The sequence below is a fragment of the Hyperolius riggenbachi genome, chromosome 3 (genome assembly GCF_040937935.1).
Source record: "Hyperolius riggenbachi isolate aHypRig1 chromosome 3, aHypRig1.pri, whole genome shotgun sequence".
NCBI classification, from domain to species: Eukaryota; Metazoa; Chordata; class Amphibia; order Anura; family Hyperoliidae; genus Hyperolius; species Hyperolius riggenbachi.
In genome coordinates this window covers 375,638,676-375,657,484 of record NC_090648.1, presented here as the reverse complement: position 1 = coordinate 375,657,484, position 18,809 = coordinate 375,638,676, and the positions used below count along the sequence as shown (strand labels likewise).

Here is an 18,809-nt window from a genome sequence, read left to right as displayed (position 1 = left end):
ACACCGCAATGGATTAAAATCCTGCAGGGCTCGCAAGGTCCCCCTGCTCAAGAAGGCACATGTGCAGGCCCGTCTGAAGTTTGCCAATGAACACCTGAATGATTCTGTGAGTGACTGGGAGAAGGTGCTGTGGTCTGATGAGACCAAAATAGAGCTCTTTGGCATTAACTCAACTCGCTGTGTTTGGAGGAAGAAAAATGCTGCCTGTGACCCCCAAAACACCGTCCCCACCGTCAAGCATGGGGGTGGAAACATTTTGCTTTGGGGGTGTTTTTCTGCTAAGGGCACAGGACAACTTAATCGCATTAACGGGAAAATGGACGGAGCCATGTATCGTGAAATCCTGAACGACAACCTCCTTCCCTCTGCCAGGAAACTGAAAATGGGTCGTGGATGGGTGTTCCAGCACGACAATGACCCAAAACATACAGCAAAGGCAACAAAGGAGTGGCTCAAGAAGAAGCACATTAAGGTCATGGAGTGGCCTAGTCAGTCTCCGGACCTTAATCCAATAGAAAACCTATGGAGGGATCTCAAGCTCAGAGTTGCACAGAGACAGCCTCGAAACCTTAGGGATTTTGAGATGATCTGCAAAGAGGAGTGGACCAACATTCCTCCTAAAATGTGTGCAAACTTGGTCATCAATTACAAGAAACGTTTGACCTCTGTGCTTGCAAACAAGGGTTTTTCCACTAAGTATTAAGTCTTTTATTGTTAGAGGGTTCAAAAACTTATTTCACTCAATGAAATGCAAATCAGTTGCTATCTTTTATTTTAGGTTATTTTTTCGATTTTCCTTTTGATGTGCTATCTGCCACTGTTAAAATAAACCTACCATTGAAATGATACTGTTCTGAGACTTTTCATTTCTTTGTCATTGGACAAACTTACAAAATCAGTGAGGGGTCAAATCATTATTTCCTCCACTGTATGTGCATATCGGGGGAGGGAGAAGTCATACATGACTTCCTAATACAGGCAGTCCCCTACTTTCAAACAGGTTCCGTTCCAGGACATTGTTTGTAAGTTGAATCCTGTTAAACATGGGGAAATTATTTATTTTCAGACGATGGATTTGGACATATAGTATTAAAACTATTTTTGGGGGTTGTTTTCAGTGTATTATAATAGTACTATTAAAAAATACACGCTTATTTAATAACGGGCGCTGGGCAACTGACTGGCACGGCCATGTGCGCCCCCCGCCCGTCCACAACCACTGCCTGAAGCCCACCCACGTGTCATGCATGCGCGCCAGGCACTTGACGGACACAGTGATGGGAATTATTATATAGGATATGCAGTGTGCCCAGACTCGCCAAGCTATCGTGGCTGCTAACAGGAGAACGAGGAGGCGGCGGAGGACATCGAGGGAGCGATCGGTGCGGAGGGGGCTGGAGGAAGCCCCAGATATGTATACATTTTTTATTAATGTTCGTCTCAGGGTCACTTTAACAACATAAATGTATAATAAAAAAGCAGTATTGTATATTTTGTGCCTCTGAAACCGTTGTAACTCAAGACGTTTGTAAGTAGGGAACTATCTGTAACGCTATCTGAGGAGTAAGCTGCTAACTGGAATGCTGGAGACATGTCTGTCTACCTTAGAGACTCTTCCACACTGCAAATTCAGGCTACCACTATCTTCAAAATGCAAACACATGTAAAAAGCTTGAAAAATACAAACGTATGCAAAATGCATATACATGTGATTTTTTCTGCAATTTTGTTTGCATTTGCATTTCTGGGAGCCTGTGGAGTAGTTGTCACAGCATGCAGCAAACAAGTGTGCCTTAAAGAGACTCCGTAACAAAAATTGCATCCTGTTTTTTATCATCCTACAAGTTCCAAAAGCTATTCTAATGTGTTCTGGCTCACTGCAGCACTTTCTGCTATAACAGTCTCTGTAATAAATCAATGTATCTTTCCCCTGTCAGACTTGTCGGCCTGTATCTGGAAGGCTGCCAAGTTCTTCAGTGTTGTGGTTCTGTGATGAATCTCCCCCTCCTGGCCACTCTCTGCACACTGCCTGTGTGTTATTTAGATTATGGCAGATTCTCTCTTCTCTCTTATCTTTTACAAGCTGGATAAATCGTCCTCTGAGCTGGCTGGGCTTTCACATACTGAGGAATTACAGACAAGGGCAAAGCTGTTTGCAGGAAGAAACGAGCAGCCTGAAACTTCAGTGCATGAGAGCAGAAGGGGGAAAGAAACACACAATGATCTCTTGAGATACAAAAGGAAGGCTGTATACAGCCTGCTTGTGTATGAATGTATTTTCTATGTGTGGACATGCTGTACATCAACCTACTTCCTGTTTTGGTGGCCATTTTGTTTGTTTATAAACAAACTTTTTAAAACTGTTTTTAACCACTTTTAATGCGGCGGGGAGCGGCGAAATTGTGACAGAGGGTAATAGGAGATGTCCCCTAACGCACTGGTATGTTTTCTTTTGTGCGATTTTAACAATACAGATTCTCTTTAAGGTGGCCACACAAGATAAAATAAAATGATCCGATTTTACGGCAATTCGATAAAAATGATCGTATCTCCCGAAAAAATCGAAAGGGGTTTTTTTCATTCGACAGAAAAATCCGATTGGATTTCCCGTTTTCTTCAATTTTTATCGATCCGGAATGCCAGATATTTTTCTTCAATCTTTCTAAAGATTGTATGGTGTGTGCTTGTCAATTTATTAATATACACACCCTAGCAATTTTGTCAGTTTCCAATCATTTTTTATCATAATTGGGGAAAAATTGAACATACGTGTATTGGTCATATTTTTGAAATGTTTCAATCAGTCAGAAAAATTGATTGCAATTCTTAAATTGAACAGATATTTAAAAAATTCTATGGTGTGTGGCCACCTTAAGGCTTGAACCCACTACAAATCGCTAGCACAATAGCTAGCATTTTGTAAGCAATTTTATGAGTGTTTTCCGGTGCTTTTGGGAGCGATTTTAAAAAGTGTAAGCTTTTTGCCAGCGATTGTGTATCAATTTGCGATTAGCGATTTTAATTCTGATTGCTCTTTTTAATGCATCATAGTTTTTTTTACAGTTTGCAATCACACTCATATCGCTATGTGTAGCGATTCATGAGCGATTTGCCAGCGCTTCAATACTTTACATTGAAACGCATACGCTCCCAAAATGCTGCATGTCCTTGCAATTGCGATTTTGCTAATGGCAATTGCTACTGTGGAATTTGTTACATGTAGTTACATTGACAGAGCGTTTAGGGAAAGCGCTAGCAATTTAAAGCGCTCCCTAAATGCTGAAAAAATTGCTCTAGTTGGTTCCAGCCCTCAAAGTGAACCTCAGAAACACACAATTTTCTTCTTACAACGATTCCTTCCAGTTCTGAGGGACAGTTAAGTGACAAGACAATATACTCTGTGTAGTTCTGCGGAAGATCTCAGCGCTATATTAATACTAAATAATATATCAGTTGCTGTCAGTTATAGCTAAAAGGACAACTGATGAGCAAGGTAATGTCCATGTTTACCTATGGCACAAGTGGGCGAAATTACAGTTCAACGGTGCGCTGACCAGGAAGCTGGTAATGGCCATTTTCAAAATGGAGGACGAAGAATTCCATTGATCACAGTGGACAAACAGGACGCAGGAGAGGAGAAAGAGATTGATGAGTAAACTACACTGGAGGTAAGTATGACGTGTATGTTTATTTTTACTTTTCATTTTTAGTTCAGGTTTGCTTTAAGTGTCAAAAAGAGTCCACCATACCTTGCTTTTAAAATTTGCTCCTAAACCTAGTATATACTCTAGATCATTGGTTCTCAACTTTTTCAGCACATGTACCCCTTTGTGGGTCATCCCTAAGTAGATGTACCCCCTACCGAATAAGGTGAAAAAAGTGGGTGTGGCCATGACATGATGTGGGTGGAGCCAAATACTAGCGAAATACAGGTGCACTAGTCACGCAGTATAACAGCACACACAATGAAAATCTATGGGCTTCAGCAAGAAAAAAGATTGGAAAAAAAAAGTTTTTTCCACCACCAGCCTACATATCCACTTCACTATTAACACCCCTCCTTCACCTAATAATAGCTTTTATGAAAGCTTTTGGGAGTAGTATTTTTTGTTAGTGATAGATAGTGAGAGCTCCCTCTCACACGCACCCAGCCACATGCATCAACAATCTGCAAATGGCGCTGGACGGAAGATCCTCTGCCACCTCCTTTGCCTTCCCCTCCCCTTCCCGTGGCCTGCTCCTCTACTCAACCATCCCCGCCCCACCCCACCCCAAAAAACTATATTTTCCATATACAATATACGTACTGTGTCTGCAGCACAGTTTAGAAATGATTATCCGCTGCAGCATTTGGGCCAATCAGAGAGCTGCTAGGCTACTACACATCTCCCCATGAGTCCCTGTGAATGGAGCATAGCAGCACTACGGGGAGATTTAAGAGCCGATAATCATTTGTACACTGTGCAGGGATTCTCCGCCATTTTGTCCGCTCCCCTGGAAGACCCCCTGACAGGTACTGATGTACCCCCAGGGGTCTGCGGACCCCAGGTTGAGAACCACGACTCTAGAAAAAAGTGAAAACAAAAGTTAAATATGCGACATTTGGGCCTGCGATGCCCGATATATAGCTATATTTCGGGCGCCCAAATTTCCGCTATGGCGCCCAAAGACCACTATTTTGTATTGGCGCCTATGGCAGTGCCCTTTTAGTCTACTTGATGCATGCACCCTTTCTTGTGCTCCGGGATTTGACCCCTTCCTCCCATATGATCCCCAAGCTTAGCACTTACACACTTGACTCACACTGCTAGTGTGGCAGCATATTCTTATAGTACAGAAACACTTCACTCCGGTGGTCACATGACAGACGGTGTTCACACCACAGAGACAGACTGGGGGGATACTCTCTGGCTACCTATACTGACGGGTCACTCTCTGTTTACTGGGGTGCACTCTCTGGTCACCTATATGGAAGGGGGGGAGCACAGTCTGGCTACCTACACTCAGGGTGGGGGGGTCCTCTTTGATAAACCATACTGGGAAGCATTTGCTGGCTACCTATACTGGGGGGGGGGGGGTTCTGGCTATCTATACTGTTGGGGGCACTCTCTAACTACCTGTAATGGGGGGGGGGCCTGTCTAGCCACCTATACTGGGAGGGGTCTCTGTAGCTACCTATACTCAGGGTGCTCTCTCTGGCAACCTAATAATCAGGTTTTTTTTTTGGGGGGGGGGGGTATTTGTAGTTAAAGGACAACTACCAAAGTTAAATAAAATTCTAAATGGCACATATACTTCCAGTAATTACTAGCAAATAGCAATGCAAAGGCTTTTTTCATAATTTCATGTTTTATATGAAGACAATAGGACATTTACAGAGAATAGTTTTCACTCGGGGCATTACTAAGGAGGACTGTGTCCAGCACATCCAGCATACTACAGAAACAATCTTCACTGGCTACAATAATGTGACTGGAATCTGTTCAGAATGATAGAAAGCAGAAATATAGCTTCAAATGTGTGTAAATAATCATCAGTTGCAGCTCTGAGTGCCTGATCCTGTGTGTGTCTCTCTTTTTGCTTCACAGTGTAAAGTAAACAGTTTACAGCCAGGGATATCTCATTCTGAATGGAGGGGGAAACATCCAAGTAAGGAGAAAGTACAGGTCCTTCTTTTCAGATCCTTCTCTGTAATCTAAAAATCCCTCAGCTCTTCTCCTATGATCCGTGAGGAAGCAGTCAGGGCAGAAACAAAACAGTAAATCATTCCTCTGTGAATAGTGACAGAGAAGTGTAACCTAGCTACATGGTATAGCTGTAGCCTCTAACCCGATGCCGACACAAATTATTACAAACAGCTGGTAAACAAGGTATTTTTTTTTCACACGCTGTGAAGAGGCGTCTGAAAAGCTTTCTAGTGTTACTGACTAAAAGCACTAAAGGTATGTGAGGTTTACAGAATGACAGTTTCTTTGAGTACTTAGCAACTTTCCTGAGTAAATTTACAGACATCTAAATGAATCCAAATGCCGTTCTGTTACTATATCTAAGGTTGTAACTGCTATGGACAGAAGAGCTTGCAATCTAAAATAAAATGCTGTTGCCATGATGCTGCAGTTAGCACCGAATAATTCCTCCATCCTGGCACAGTGATGAATGAATTACTTTGTTGTCAATATGCTGCAGCTTTCGATAACGTTCAATGATTTGATGACTGGTATTAAGTAAATTGCATGATGAAAAACATTCCATCTGCCAGGCTTTCTCCATGGCAGGCAGTAGGGGAGGAAAAAACATCTTTCTAGTTTCTCAGCGGCAGACTTCAACACCCAAGTATGTTCACAAGATCAGAGACTGCAGGGGTGCCAAAATTCCACTAACATTTGGGTTTAATCAGAATTCAGACTGAATCAGAACTGTACAGTGTGTTAAGCTAATTCGGGAATTATTATTTTTATTTACTATTATTATTAGGCCCTATTCACATTATCAAACGCGGACGGCCGTGCGTTCAAGACGCAACGCATATGAACGCATGCCACCCACGTTTGTATGCGTTGCGTGGCTGATCCCATTCACTGAAGTGAATGGGTCAGCCACGTGTTTCTGGAAAAAAAATGTGTGCAGCATGCGTTCCCGGATCGCACTGGTCCGGAACGTATGCAGTGTGAACATCAGACAGTGCAGTCCATGTACTGTCTGATGTCGTGCGTGTCGGCCTCCTGCACGTGTTCCCGAAACGCGGATGGAAACGCATGCAGTGTGAACGGGGCCTTTAGTTAATTGATCTGCAGCTCCTGAATTTGCACCCTGCAAAGTTCTGGTCCATCTACAGCAAATTCCAGTTCCTGTTGAACACAAATTACACATTATTTGAAAGCTCTGCTTCAAATAAGCTCTGCTCAAAAAAGCTCTGCTCTTCAATCCTTACAACCAACAGTCCTGAATGCTGCTTATATTATTTAAGCCAATGTTGGGGTATCAATCTATAATGACTAATAGCTTAGAAGTTACTGCTCACATATTACCTATTTTGTGTGAGACAATTCTTGTACTGCTAAAAATTATACCTAAAAAACTTAATCACATGAATAGAAATAGCTGAAGAACCTAAGGGCTTGTTCGCACCTAGGGCGTTTTCGCCTTTTTTTAAGTGCCGGCAATTTGCAAAATTGCCCTAAAAGCGCTTGTGCAATGATTCCCTATGAGAGTGTTCACATCTGAGCGGTTTGATTCTGATCCGCTCACCAAAGCGCTGCCAGTGGCGATTTGCCTATAATCGCAGGTAAGCTGGCCTATAATCGCAAAACGCTGGCCACAGCGATTGCAATTTTAGATGTGAACAAAGCCTAAAGGATACTTCAAATCAGAAAAAAGATACTTACCTTAGTAGGTGAAAGGCTCTGGACCATCCAGAGGCTTCCCTGGTCTTCCTACCCCCTCCATTTCTGCGTTGGGTCCTTTTTTACAATATTTGACATTTATGTAGCATGCAAGTATGGCCAGTGCCTGTCCAGTAGCACAAGGACACTCGTGCACAGCTTTTTTTCCTTGCAGGTGATCGCTCTGCCCTCTTCGGAATTGCTGCCATGGGTTTTTTTTATTTAATGTCTGCCCAGACTCTTGCCGCCCCATCTACGTTGCTGCATCCCACCACCAGCGCAGCAGCCTTGGCCTAGTTGGTGGCTGCCGAGCTGGGGCAGGGCCATGGCAGCGCAAGTGAAGGTTTGCAAAAAACTTTGACAGTCTTTGAAAACATAGTCGAAACTGCGTTCCCGAAGAGGGGTGCAATGCATCACCTGAATCCCGATCATGCTGGAACAGAGAAGCTCTCCTGCCCCCCTCCACTCCCCCACCCCCATCTTTGAGCATCAAGACATGCTGTGTCTTTCTTTACCGGAGGTGGTCTTTAAGCAGCTCATAGGAGAATAGGGCGCCAATTCATCAAGCATTACCGCATTCTGTAATGCTGAAAACAGCTGAGTTTACAGAGCATTTAGTAAAATGTCAACTCATGAAAGCTCTTACCGCATTGCAAGCTGAAATTACTGAGTAGTGAGGTAAAATACCTCCAACACATGTCAGCAAATATCAATTCATGAAGATCACAGCATGCGGTAAAACACAGTAACCTACTTTATATTTACCGGCTGCTCTCCTCTGTCTCTTCAATTGACTTCAGTGTGGATATCCCCATGATTGACAGGAGCAGTAAGCCAATAGGAACAGCCTCTGTCCCCTGCAAGTCCCTGTGATTGGATCTGAAGCCTTCTCCAGAGGGTCCAGCTTTTCTACCCCCCAGGCAGCGAGCAGAGAGATCAGAACAAAATACAGTGGGATGCAAAAGTTTCTGCAACCTTGTTATTCGTCATGATTTTCCTGTATAAATCGTTGGTTGTTATGATAAAAAATGTCAGTTAAATATATCATATAAGAGACACACACAGTGATATTTGGGATAGAGAAATGACATTTATTGGATTTACAGAAAGTGTGCAATAATTGTTTAAACAAAATTAGGCAGGTGCATAAAAAAAAGAAATGAAATCAATATTTAGTAGATCCTCTTTTTTGCAGAAATTACAGCCTCTAAACACTTCCTGTAGGTTCCAATGAGAGTCTGGGTTCTGGTTGAAGGTATTTTGGACCATTCCTCTTTACAAAACATCTCTAGTTCATTCAGGTTTGATGGCTTCCGAGCATGGACAGCTCTCTTTAACTCACACCACAGATTTTTAATTATATTCAGGTCTGGGGACAGAGATGGCCATTACAGAACGTTAAACTTGTTCCTCTGCATGAATGCCTTAGTGAATTTTGAGCAGTGTTTAGGGTCATTGTCTTGTTGAAAGATCCAGCTCCGGCTCAGCTTCAGCTTTGTCACTGATTCCTGGACATTGATCTCCAGAATCTGCTGATACTGAGTGGAATCCATGTGTCCCTCAACTGTGACAAGATTCCCAGTCCCTGCACTGTCCACACAGCCCCACAGAATAATGGAGCCACCAACATATTTTACTGTAGGTAGCAGGTGTTTTTCTTGTAATGCTGTGTTCTTTTTCCTCCATGCATAACACCCCTTGTTATGCCCAAATAGCTCAATTGTAGTTTCATCAGTCCACAGCACCTTATTCCAAAATGAAGCTGTCTTGTCCAAATGTGCTTTAGCATACCTCAAGCGGCTCTGTTTGTGCTGTGGGTGGAAAAAAAGGCTTCCTCTGCATCACTCTCGCATACAGCATCTCCTTGTGTAAAGTGCGCCGAATGGTTGAACGATGCACAGTGCCTCCATCTGCAGCAAGATGATGTTGTAGGTCTTTGGTGCTGGTCTGTGGGTTGACTCTGACTGACAATTCATGTGTGGGGCTGCTTCTCATCCAAGGGAGTGGGCTCACTCACAATTCATGTGTGGGGCTGCTTCTCATCCCAGGGAGCGGGCTCACTCACAATTCATGTGTGGGGCTGCTTGTCATCCAAGGGAGCGGGCTCGCTCACAATTCATGTGTGGGGCTGCTTCTCATACAAGGGAGTGGGCTCACTCATAATTCATGTGTGGGGTTGCGTCTCATCCAAGGATTCACTCACAATTCATGTGTGATCTTTATACTGAGGTCATCCAATGGGAGCAGACATGCAGATTCCCACACAGGTGAATGATGATTAGTCACAAGCTGACAGCAGGAAAAGGCAGACAAAGCTATGCAGCTTGCATGGAAAGAGATCAGAACTTCCTTAGCTGCAGGACTACTACTGCCAGCAGTACCTGCTGCAAAAGCGATCATAACAGAGCCTTAAAGAGACACTGAAGCAAAAAAAAAATGATGATATTATGATTTGTATGTGTAGTACAGCTAAGAAAAAAAACATTAAGATCAGATACATCAGTCTAATTGTTTCCAGTGCAGGAAGAGTTGAGAAACTCCAGTTGTTATCTCTATGCAAAAAAGCTATTAAACTCTCCGACCAACTTGGTCGTGGAGAGGGCTGTTATCTGACTTTTATTATCTGAACTGTAATTGAACTGTTTACTTTTCCTCTAGCAGAGAAGAGTTTATTACTTCACAGACTGCTCTGAAAGACTCATTTTGAATGCTGAGTGTTGTGTAATCTGGACATATTATAGAGTGATGCAATGTTAGAAAAAATACTATATACCTGAAAATAAAAATATGAGAATATTTTCTTTGCTGCTAATCTTCTAGTAATTATTCATAGTACACAACCAGTTCATTATATCATATATTTTTTTTCGCTTCAGTGTCTCTAACTTGAACTGAGCCTGTGGTCTTCCATTTTCTCAATATGTTTCTAACTGTGGAAACAGACAGCTGACATTTCTGAGACAGCTTTCTGCATCCTTCCCCTAAACCATGATGGTAAACAATCTTTGACTTCAGGTTATTTGAGAGTTGTTTTGAGACCCCCATGTCGCTACTCTTCAAAGAAAATTAAGAGAAGAGGGAAACTTACAATTGACCCCCTTAAATACTTTTTCTCATAATTGGATTCACCTGTGTATGTAGGTGAAGGGTCACTGAGCTTACCAAGTCAATTTGAGTTCCAATAATTAGTTGTAAAGGTTTTGGAATCAATGAAATGAGAAATTTATGCACTTGCCTAATTTTATTTAAACAATTATTGTGCACTTTCTGTAAATCCAGTAAACTTCATTTTACTTCTTAAATATTACTGTGTGATATGTATTTAACTGACATTTTTTATCGTAACAACCAACGATTTATATAGGAAAATCATGTAGATTAACAAGGTTGTCCAAACTTTTGCATCCCACTGTAGGCTTCCCTTGTGGCTGTTTGGCCATTTAACCCCTTAAGTTCCTGTTTGAAGATGCAGAGTAGCTAGTGGGGAACTCACCTAAGCATGGCATGTGTAATGTCTCCTGGAAGTTATTCTAAACTGTGGCAATTAAAGGGTCCCTGAGCAGTAGAAATAAAATCGGTACTTACCTGGTGCTTCCTCCAGCTAACCATAGGCCGCGTGGTCCCCCGGCGTTCTGGCTCCTCTCCCGGTCCTACTGCAGACATCACTACCGGCGACACCCGAGCCTAATGTCGGCCCGACACTTCCTTAACGGTGATGCTACGCGTCATCACGGCGGCCGGCGTGACAGTCCTGCGCATGCGCGGTTCAGAGTTAGAAAACCACACATGCTCAGGACTGTTATGCCGGCGTAATGAAGTGTCACCATTAAGGAAGTGTCAGGTCGACACTCGGCCCAGGTGTCGCCGGCAGTGAAGTCTGCAGCCGGACCGCGAGAGGAGCAAGGATGACGCCGAGGGACCTTGAAGCCTTCGGTGGGCTGGAGGAAGCCCCAGGTATCTACCATTTTCATTTATTTCTACTGCTCAGGGTCCCTTTAAATAAAATGTTAAGAAAGACTGATAGATTTAGAGTGAGCAGAGGCAGTATAACAAACATGCACATCTAAAGGGATGTGGGGATGCCTCTTATTGTAATGCTGTCTCTGCATGGAGAACAGCATGTAACAACACAGACAACTCACACCGCTCTGCTGTTATTTTGTGAATAGGCTTCTACTGCACCTGTGAATATTGATGAATTAGCAAAATAAGTCTAAAATACCGAATGCGGTATTTTCCCGACTTTTTTTTTTTTTTTTTTAATCATGCAATAGGCAGCTGTGATTGGCCAGTCTGGTGCCAGCACCCCTGCCTGATTGGTCAGGTGCCAAAGCTTCCCCTCTGACTGGCAATGGTGATCTCTCGCCGGTGATGGAGTTTATGGGCGGTATATAAATGATATGAGGTACCATATTTTCCGCCATATAAGACACACTTTTTCTCTCCAAAAAATGAGGAGAAAAAGTCCCTGCGTCTTATATGGCAAAGGCAGGGAATCCCCAACTTACGAACATCCGCCAATAAGAACCATTGACCTGCCGTCATCGGGGATTCCCTGCCTGTGTGCCCGCTGTTGCTGTCTTCCCCCTCCCCCCTGCTTTCCTCTCCTCATTCCTCTTTGTGTCTCTGGGTCGCCTCACCCCCCACCCCTCCCCCCTGCTTTCCTCTCCTCATTCCTCTTTGTGTGTCTGGGTCGCCCCCCCCCCCCCCCCCGTGTGTGCAGCGGCAGTGGCTTACCTCCTCCATCATGCCCGCAGCGATTGAAGACGTCTGGCTTCTCCGTTCGGCTTTCTCTAGTGCCGGCTGCTAATGACGCATGGAGAAGCCGGGTGTATTCAATCATGATGGAGGAGGTAAGCCGCTGGCGCTGCTTGCACGGAGTGGTTACCCGGAGACACAAAGAAGAGGGAGGAGAGGCAAGCAAGGGGGGGGGGAGGGAGAGAAAGCCACAGCGGGACACATGGGGAGACAGTAGGAGACTTGGGGGTGACAGGAGGACACTTGGGGGATACAGGAGGAGACATGGGGATACAGGAGGAGACATGGGGACATACAAGGACACATGGGGGACACAGGAGGACACCATATGGGGGAGGTCATGTACAAGACGCTCCTGAAATATGGATGCATCAGGTGGTTTAGTTTATATTCTTTTTCCCTTGTTTAGCCCTCTAAGGCTAGGTGCGTCTTTTATTCTGGAGCGTCTTATACGGTAAAAAAATACGGTATATATGGTGTGTGTGTGTGTATATTATATATATATATATATGTGTGTATATATGTATATGTGTGTATATATAGATTTTTATATATGTGTGTGTGTGTGTGTGTGTGTGTGTATGCATATATATATATATATATATATATATATATATATATATATATATATATATATATGCATATATATATATATATATATATATATATATGCATATATATATATATATATATATATATATATGCATATATATATATATATATATATATATATATATATATATGCATATATATATATATATATATATATATATATATATATATATATATATATATATATATATATATATATATATATATATATATATGTGTGTGTGTGTGTGTATAGATAGATAGATAGATATACAGTGGGTTGCACAAGTATTCGGCCCCCTTGAAGTTTTCCACATTTTGTCATATTATTGCCACAAGCATGAATTAATTTTATTGGAACTCCACATGAAAGATTTTGATCTGAGTGCAGTCAGTTGCCTATAGACATTGCCTGATGAGTGCTAATGACTAAATAGAGTGCACATGTGTGTAATCTAATGTCAGTACAAATACAGCTGCTCTGTGTCTAAGAGAATATTGGGAGCAACAACACCGTGAAGTCCAAAGAACACACAAGACAGGTCAGGGATCAAGTTATTGAGAAATTTAAAGCAGGCTTAGGCTACAAAAAGATTTCCAAAGCCTTGAACATCCCACAGAGCACTGTTTAAGCGATCATTCAGAAATGGAAGAAGTATGGCACAACTGTAAACCTACCAAGACAAGGCCATCCACCTAAACTCACAGGCCGAACAAGGAGAGCGCTGATCAGAAATGCAGTCAAGAGGCCCATGGTGACTCTGGACGAGCTGCAGAGATCTACAGCTCAGGTGGGAGACTCTGTCCATAGGACAACTATTAGTCATGCACTGTACAAAGTTGGCATTTATGGAAGAGTGGCAAGAAGAAAGGCATTGTTAACAGAAAGCATAAGAAGTCCCGTTTGCAGTTTGCCACAAGCCATGTAGGGGACACAGCAACCATGTGGAAGAAGGTGCTCTGGTCAGATGAGACCAAAATGGAACTTTTTGGACAAAATGCAAAACGCTGTGTGGCTGAAAACTAACACTGCACATCACTCTGAACACACCATCCCCACTGTCAAATATGGAGGTGGCAGCATCATGCTCGGGGGGTGCATCTCTTCAGCAGGGACAGGGAAGCTGGTCAGAGTTGATGGGAAGATGGATGGAGCCAAATACAGGGCAAACTTGGAAGAAAACCTCTTGGAGACTGCAAAAGACTTGAGACTGGGGCGGAGGTTTACCTTCCAGCAGGACAATGACCCTAAACATAAAGGCAGGGCAACAATGGAATGGTTGAAAACAAAACATATCTATGTGTTAGAATGGCCCAGTCAAAGTCCAGATCTAAATCCAATCGAGAATCTGTGGCAAGATCTAAAAACTGCTGTTCACAAACGCTGTCCATCTACACTGACTGAGCTGGAGCTGTTTTGCAAAGAAGAATAGGGAAGGATTTCAGTCTCTAGATGTGCAAAGCTGGTAGAGACATACCCTAAAAGACTGGCAGCTGTAATTGCAGCAAAAGGTGCTTCTACAAAGTATTGACTCAGGGGGCCGAATAATTACGCACACCCCACTTTGCAGTTATTTATTTGTAAAAAAATGTTTGGAATGATGTATGATTTTCGTTCCACTTCTCACATGTACACCACTTTGTATTGGTCTTTCAGGTGGTATTCCAATAAAATTGATGCATGTTTGTGGCAGTAATGTGACAAAATGTGGAAAACTTCATGGGGGCCGAATACTTTTGCAACCCACTGTGTGTATATATATATAGATATATATATATAGATATATTGTAGCGGTTACCCATAGCAACAGGGTTAAGACAGTTCATAGAAGAGACAGCAGGCTTCCAATAGTGTAAAAGTCAGGCTCCTGCCAGGTTTATTTATGAAAATTAAACAGTTGCCAGTGAATACAAACAGTCCATCAAACAAAACAAAACCTAGCTCGGCTGAGCAACTACCTGTCTCACTCCAGTCCCTGACTGACTATACATAAACAGTATTGTAGCAAAACCTACAAGCAACATGGCAACTTACATTGTACATGCAGAGTTTAGCCTTTTCTCCCATGTGAGAGCTCTGTTCCCTCCAGAGTACAGGAACCAAGTGAGCTCCTTCCTGGTCAGACTGGCTGACCCTTTTTCAGCACCTGTGCTCCACCCTGCACAGGTGTAATACCTGGACTGGGCCAGGTGGCCAGGGAACCCACCCACACTTCCCTGGCCAGCTCCAGGACCCTTAACCGGCTTTTGAAAAGCCAAATTAGCACACACAGTTGTTTTTTTTTTTTTTTCTTTCCTGGAGCTTTATTTGACCAAGCACCTTAAACGAGGTGCTACATACACACCATCCATAACCTTTCCTATAAGAGCCTGTGACACTCTGTCACATATCTCCCCCCTCTGTTCGAACCCATGGGGTCGGACACTAGTTGCCACCATACAGTGTGTCCTAGACAGGGCATCTGCATTGCCCTGCAACTTCCCTGCAAGATGTTCAATGGTGAAACTGAAATTCTGAAGGGACAGAAACCATCTGGTAACCCTAGCATTTCTCTCTTTTGCCTGGGACATCCAGGTCAGGGGTGAGTGATCAGTGATGAGCCTGAATTGGCGTCCGAGCTGATAGTATCGTAGAGACTCCAGTGCCCATTTAATCGCTAAGCATTCTCGCTCTACTATACTATAATTTTTTTTCAGCAGGAGACAGCTTTCGGCTCAAATAGACCACTGGGTGCTCCTCACCCCTGACCAACTGTGACAGGACCGCCCCCAACCCCACACTTGAAGCATCAGTTTGCACTATGAACTGCCTTTCGAAATTTGGGGCAATTAATACTGGTTGATGACACAGAGCTAATTTCAGCTCTTGAAATGCTCTTTCTGCTTCAGGATTCCACCTCACCATTACTGACTCTTTTCCTTTCGTTAGATCCGTCAAAGGAGCTGCTGCAGTGGCAAAATTCGGGATGAACTTCCGATAGTACCCTATCATGCCGAGAAAAGTCCTCACCTGCTTCTTTGTTGTGGGCCGAGGCCAATCTTTGATGGCTTCAATTTTGTTTAGCTGTGGCTTTATGAGACCCCGCCCAATTATGTGACCAAGGTAACGGGCCTCCTCTAGTCCTATTGTGCATTTCTTTGGATTGGCAGTTAAACCCACCTGTCTTATGGAATTTATCACTGCCTGGAGCTTAGGGAGATGACTTTCCCAATCCATGCTAAACACCACCACATCATCTAGATATGCCACCGCAAAATGCTGATGCGGACGTAATATCTCATCCATCATGCGTTGAAAGGTTGCAGGGGCTCCCTGCAATCCAAAAGGCATGCGTACATATTGGAACAAGCCATAAGGGGTGGAAAATGCTGTTTTCTCTTTAGCTCTATCCGGTAAAGGCACCTGCCAATAACCTCTAGTGAGATCTAGCGTTGTAATGTATCTGGCGGGGCCTAGTCTCTCAGTCAGCTCATCAATTCTCGGCATGGGATAAGCATCGAATTTTGACACTGCATTTAATTTACGGAAATCATTACAAAACCTTATGGACCCATCTGGTTTTGGAACTAAGACAATAGGGCTACTCCACTCAGTTGTAGACCTCTCAATGACCCCTAATTCTAGCATTTTTTCAATCTCTTTTTCGACAGCCTGTCTGCGAGCTTCTGGAATTCTATAGGGCTTTAGGCGAACCCGAACCTTGGCATCAGTAATAATGTCATGTTTAATGATGGAGGTACAACCTGGTAAATCTGAAAATACATCCGCATTCCTTTGCAGAAATTCTCTGACCTCCTGCCTTTGGACGGTGGACAGGGAGTCCGCCACTTTTACCTCTCGGATCCCCTCCTGGCTTGTGGAAGGCAACTGCAGAGTGGCTAACATAACCTCTCTATCTTTCCAAGGCTTTATCAGGTTAACGTGGTAAATTTGTTCCTTCTTTCTTTTATCTGGCTGATAAACCTTGTAAGTTACCTCACTCACTTTCTCGCAAATTTCATAGGGCCCCTGCCATTTTGCTAAGAACTTGCTTTCTACCGTGGGGATCAACACCAAGACCCGATCCCCAGGGTTGAAAGACCTAACTTTAACTGAGCGGTTGTAAACCCGACTTTGGGCTTCTTGTGCCCGCTGAATGTGTTCTCGGACCAATGGCATAACAGCAGAGATCCTGTCTTGCATAGTTGACACATGTTCAATTATGCTCCTATGGGGAGTGGATTCTTGTTCCCATAACTCTTTGGCAATGTCAAGAAGTCCCCGTGGACGTCTCCCGTATACTAGTTCGAACGGGGAAAACCCGGTAGAAGACTGGGGAACTTCTCTGACTGCAAACATGAGATATGGCAAAAGACAGTCCCAGTCTCTCCCATCCTTATCCACCACTTTCTTTAACATCCCTTTTAGGGTCTTGTTAAATCGCTCCACCAGCCCATCGGTCTGTGGATGGTAGACCGATGTGCGAAGCTGCTTTATTCCCAGAAGTCGACACAACTCCTTCATGATTTTTGACATAAAGGGTGTGCCCTGATCGGTTAGGATCTCCTTTGGTATACCAGTGCGAAAGAACACATGGATCAACTCTTTTGCAATGGTCTTGGAGGCCATGTTTCTTAACGGTATAGCCTCAGGGTAGCGTGTAGCATAATCGAGGATCACAAGAATGTATTGATGACCCCTGGCTGACTTAACTAGGGGTCCAACCAGATCCATTGCCATCCGCTCAAAAGGTATGTCAATGATAGGCAAGGGAACTAGTGGGCCTCGGAAGTGAGCCAGAGGGGCTGACAATTGGCATTCTGGGCAAGATTCACAATATCTCTTAATTTCTGCAAAGACACCTGGCCAATAAAACCTCTGTAAGACCCGTTGTTGAGTTTTCTCAGCCCCGAGGTGACCTCCCATGACATGTTTATGAGCCAGGTCTAACACGGTCTTTCGAAAGGGTTGTGGCACCACCAATTGTTCTATCAGTCCTTCTCTCTCCTGGCTCATTCGGTATAATAAATCATTTACCACCGCAAAATGAGGAAATACATTCTCTGTACCAGACCCTTGTGGCATACCATCAATCATGACAACATTTTCCCAGGCCCTAGTCAGGGTGGGGTTCCTCAACTGGGCTGTCCCGAAGTTATCTCTAGAGACCTCCAAGTCCCGCACTGCAGGCTCTATGGAGGTCTCCAGAGGCAACTCCAGTTCACCCGCAAATACAGTCAAGGGAGAAATGTTGACTTCATTGCCCTTGGCCCCTGGATTACTCACATTCCCCATGGACACATCATATTTAGGCATACAGTCCTCTGAGAACTTATCAGGAGGGGTACCTAGGGGTTCCTTGCCCCTCCATAATTCCCAGAAGTGGGGAAAGTCTCGTCCCAAAATTACACTATGTAATAGCACTGATGACACACCCACTTCATGACAAACAGTTCCACCGTCAGTTTTGAATGTCACAAATGCAGTGGGATAACTTTTAGAGTCCCCATGTATGCAGATGACCCCAATGCGAGGTTCATTGAGCTGATCAGAGCTCACCAGCTTAGCATGAACTAAAGTCACTAAACTGCCGGAATCCAGCAATGCATGAACAAACCTTCCATTTATCTTTACAACTGACATGTGTAACTCAGTATCTACAGTACATACCGGCCGAGCGAATAGGGACATCCTTCGAGCATAGTCACACTCCATTGACTCCTCAGGTAAGGGACACCGGGCCGCAATATGTCCCCAGTCATTACACCTCCAACACTGTATGGGGCCGCGTCCTCCTGTGGGAAGGTTTGTACGGACTTTTGCCTCATCTTTGGGCTTTTCCCCAACCTTTCTTTCACTCCTGGGTTCTCGGGGAGCAACCCTCCTTCCACCTTCTAGGGGAGGAGCTCGCCTTTGCAGGGTAGTATCCTTTGCTGGAGACCAGGCTAGGAAATCCTAAGCAGCGATGAAGCGCTCAATCATCTCGACCAGCTCGTCAGCTGACTGAGGATCGGCATGGCTCACCCACTTGCGCAGTCTAGGAGGCAAACATCGGAGGAAATGATCCATAGTAACTCTCTCCACGATCTGGGAGGGTG

The 18,809-nt window shown here is 43.9% G+C and overlaps 1 protein-coding gene across 15 annotated transcripts in view; it reads left to right on the top strand.

Moving 5' to 3' along the window:
* The window catches only part of CACNA1C (calcium voltage-gated channel subunit alpha1 C), a 710,887-nt gene that overhangs the window by 10,622 nt on the left and 681,456 nt on the right, over positions 1-18,809 (top strand). Inside the window, exon 1 of one of the 15 annotated variants that reach the window (XM_068277206.1) lies at positions 5,617-5,649. The exons of the other annotated variants lie outside the window; for them this stretch is intronic. The gene's annotated coding sequence lies outside the window, so the exon portion shown is untranslated. Of the gene's footprint in view, positions 1-5,616; positions 5,650-18,809 lie in introns of those variants that run through there. 15 annotated transcript variants of the gene reach the window in all.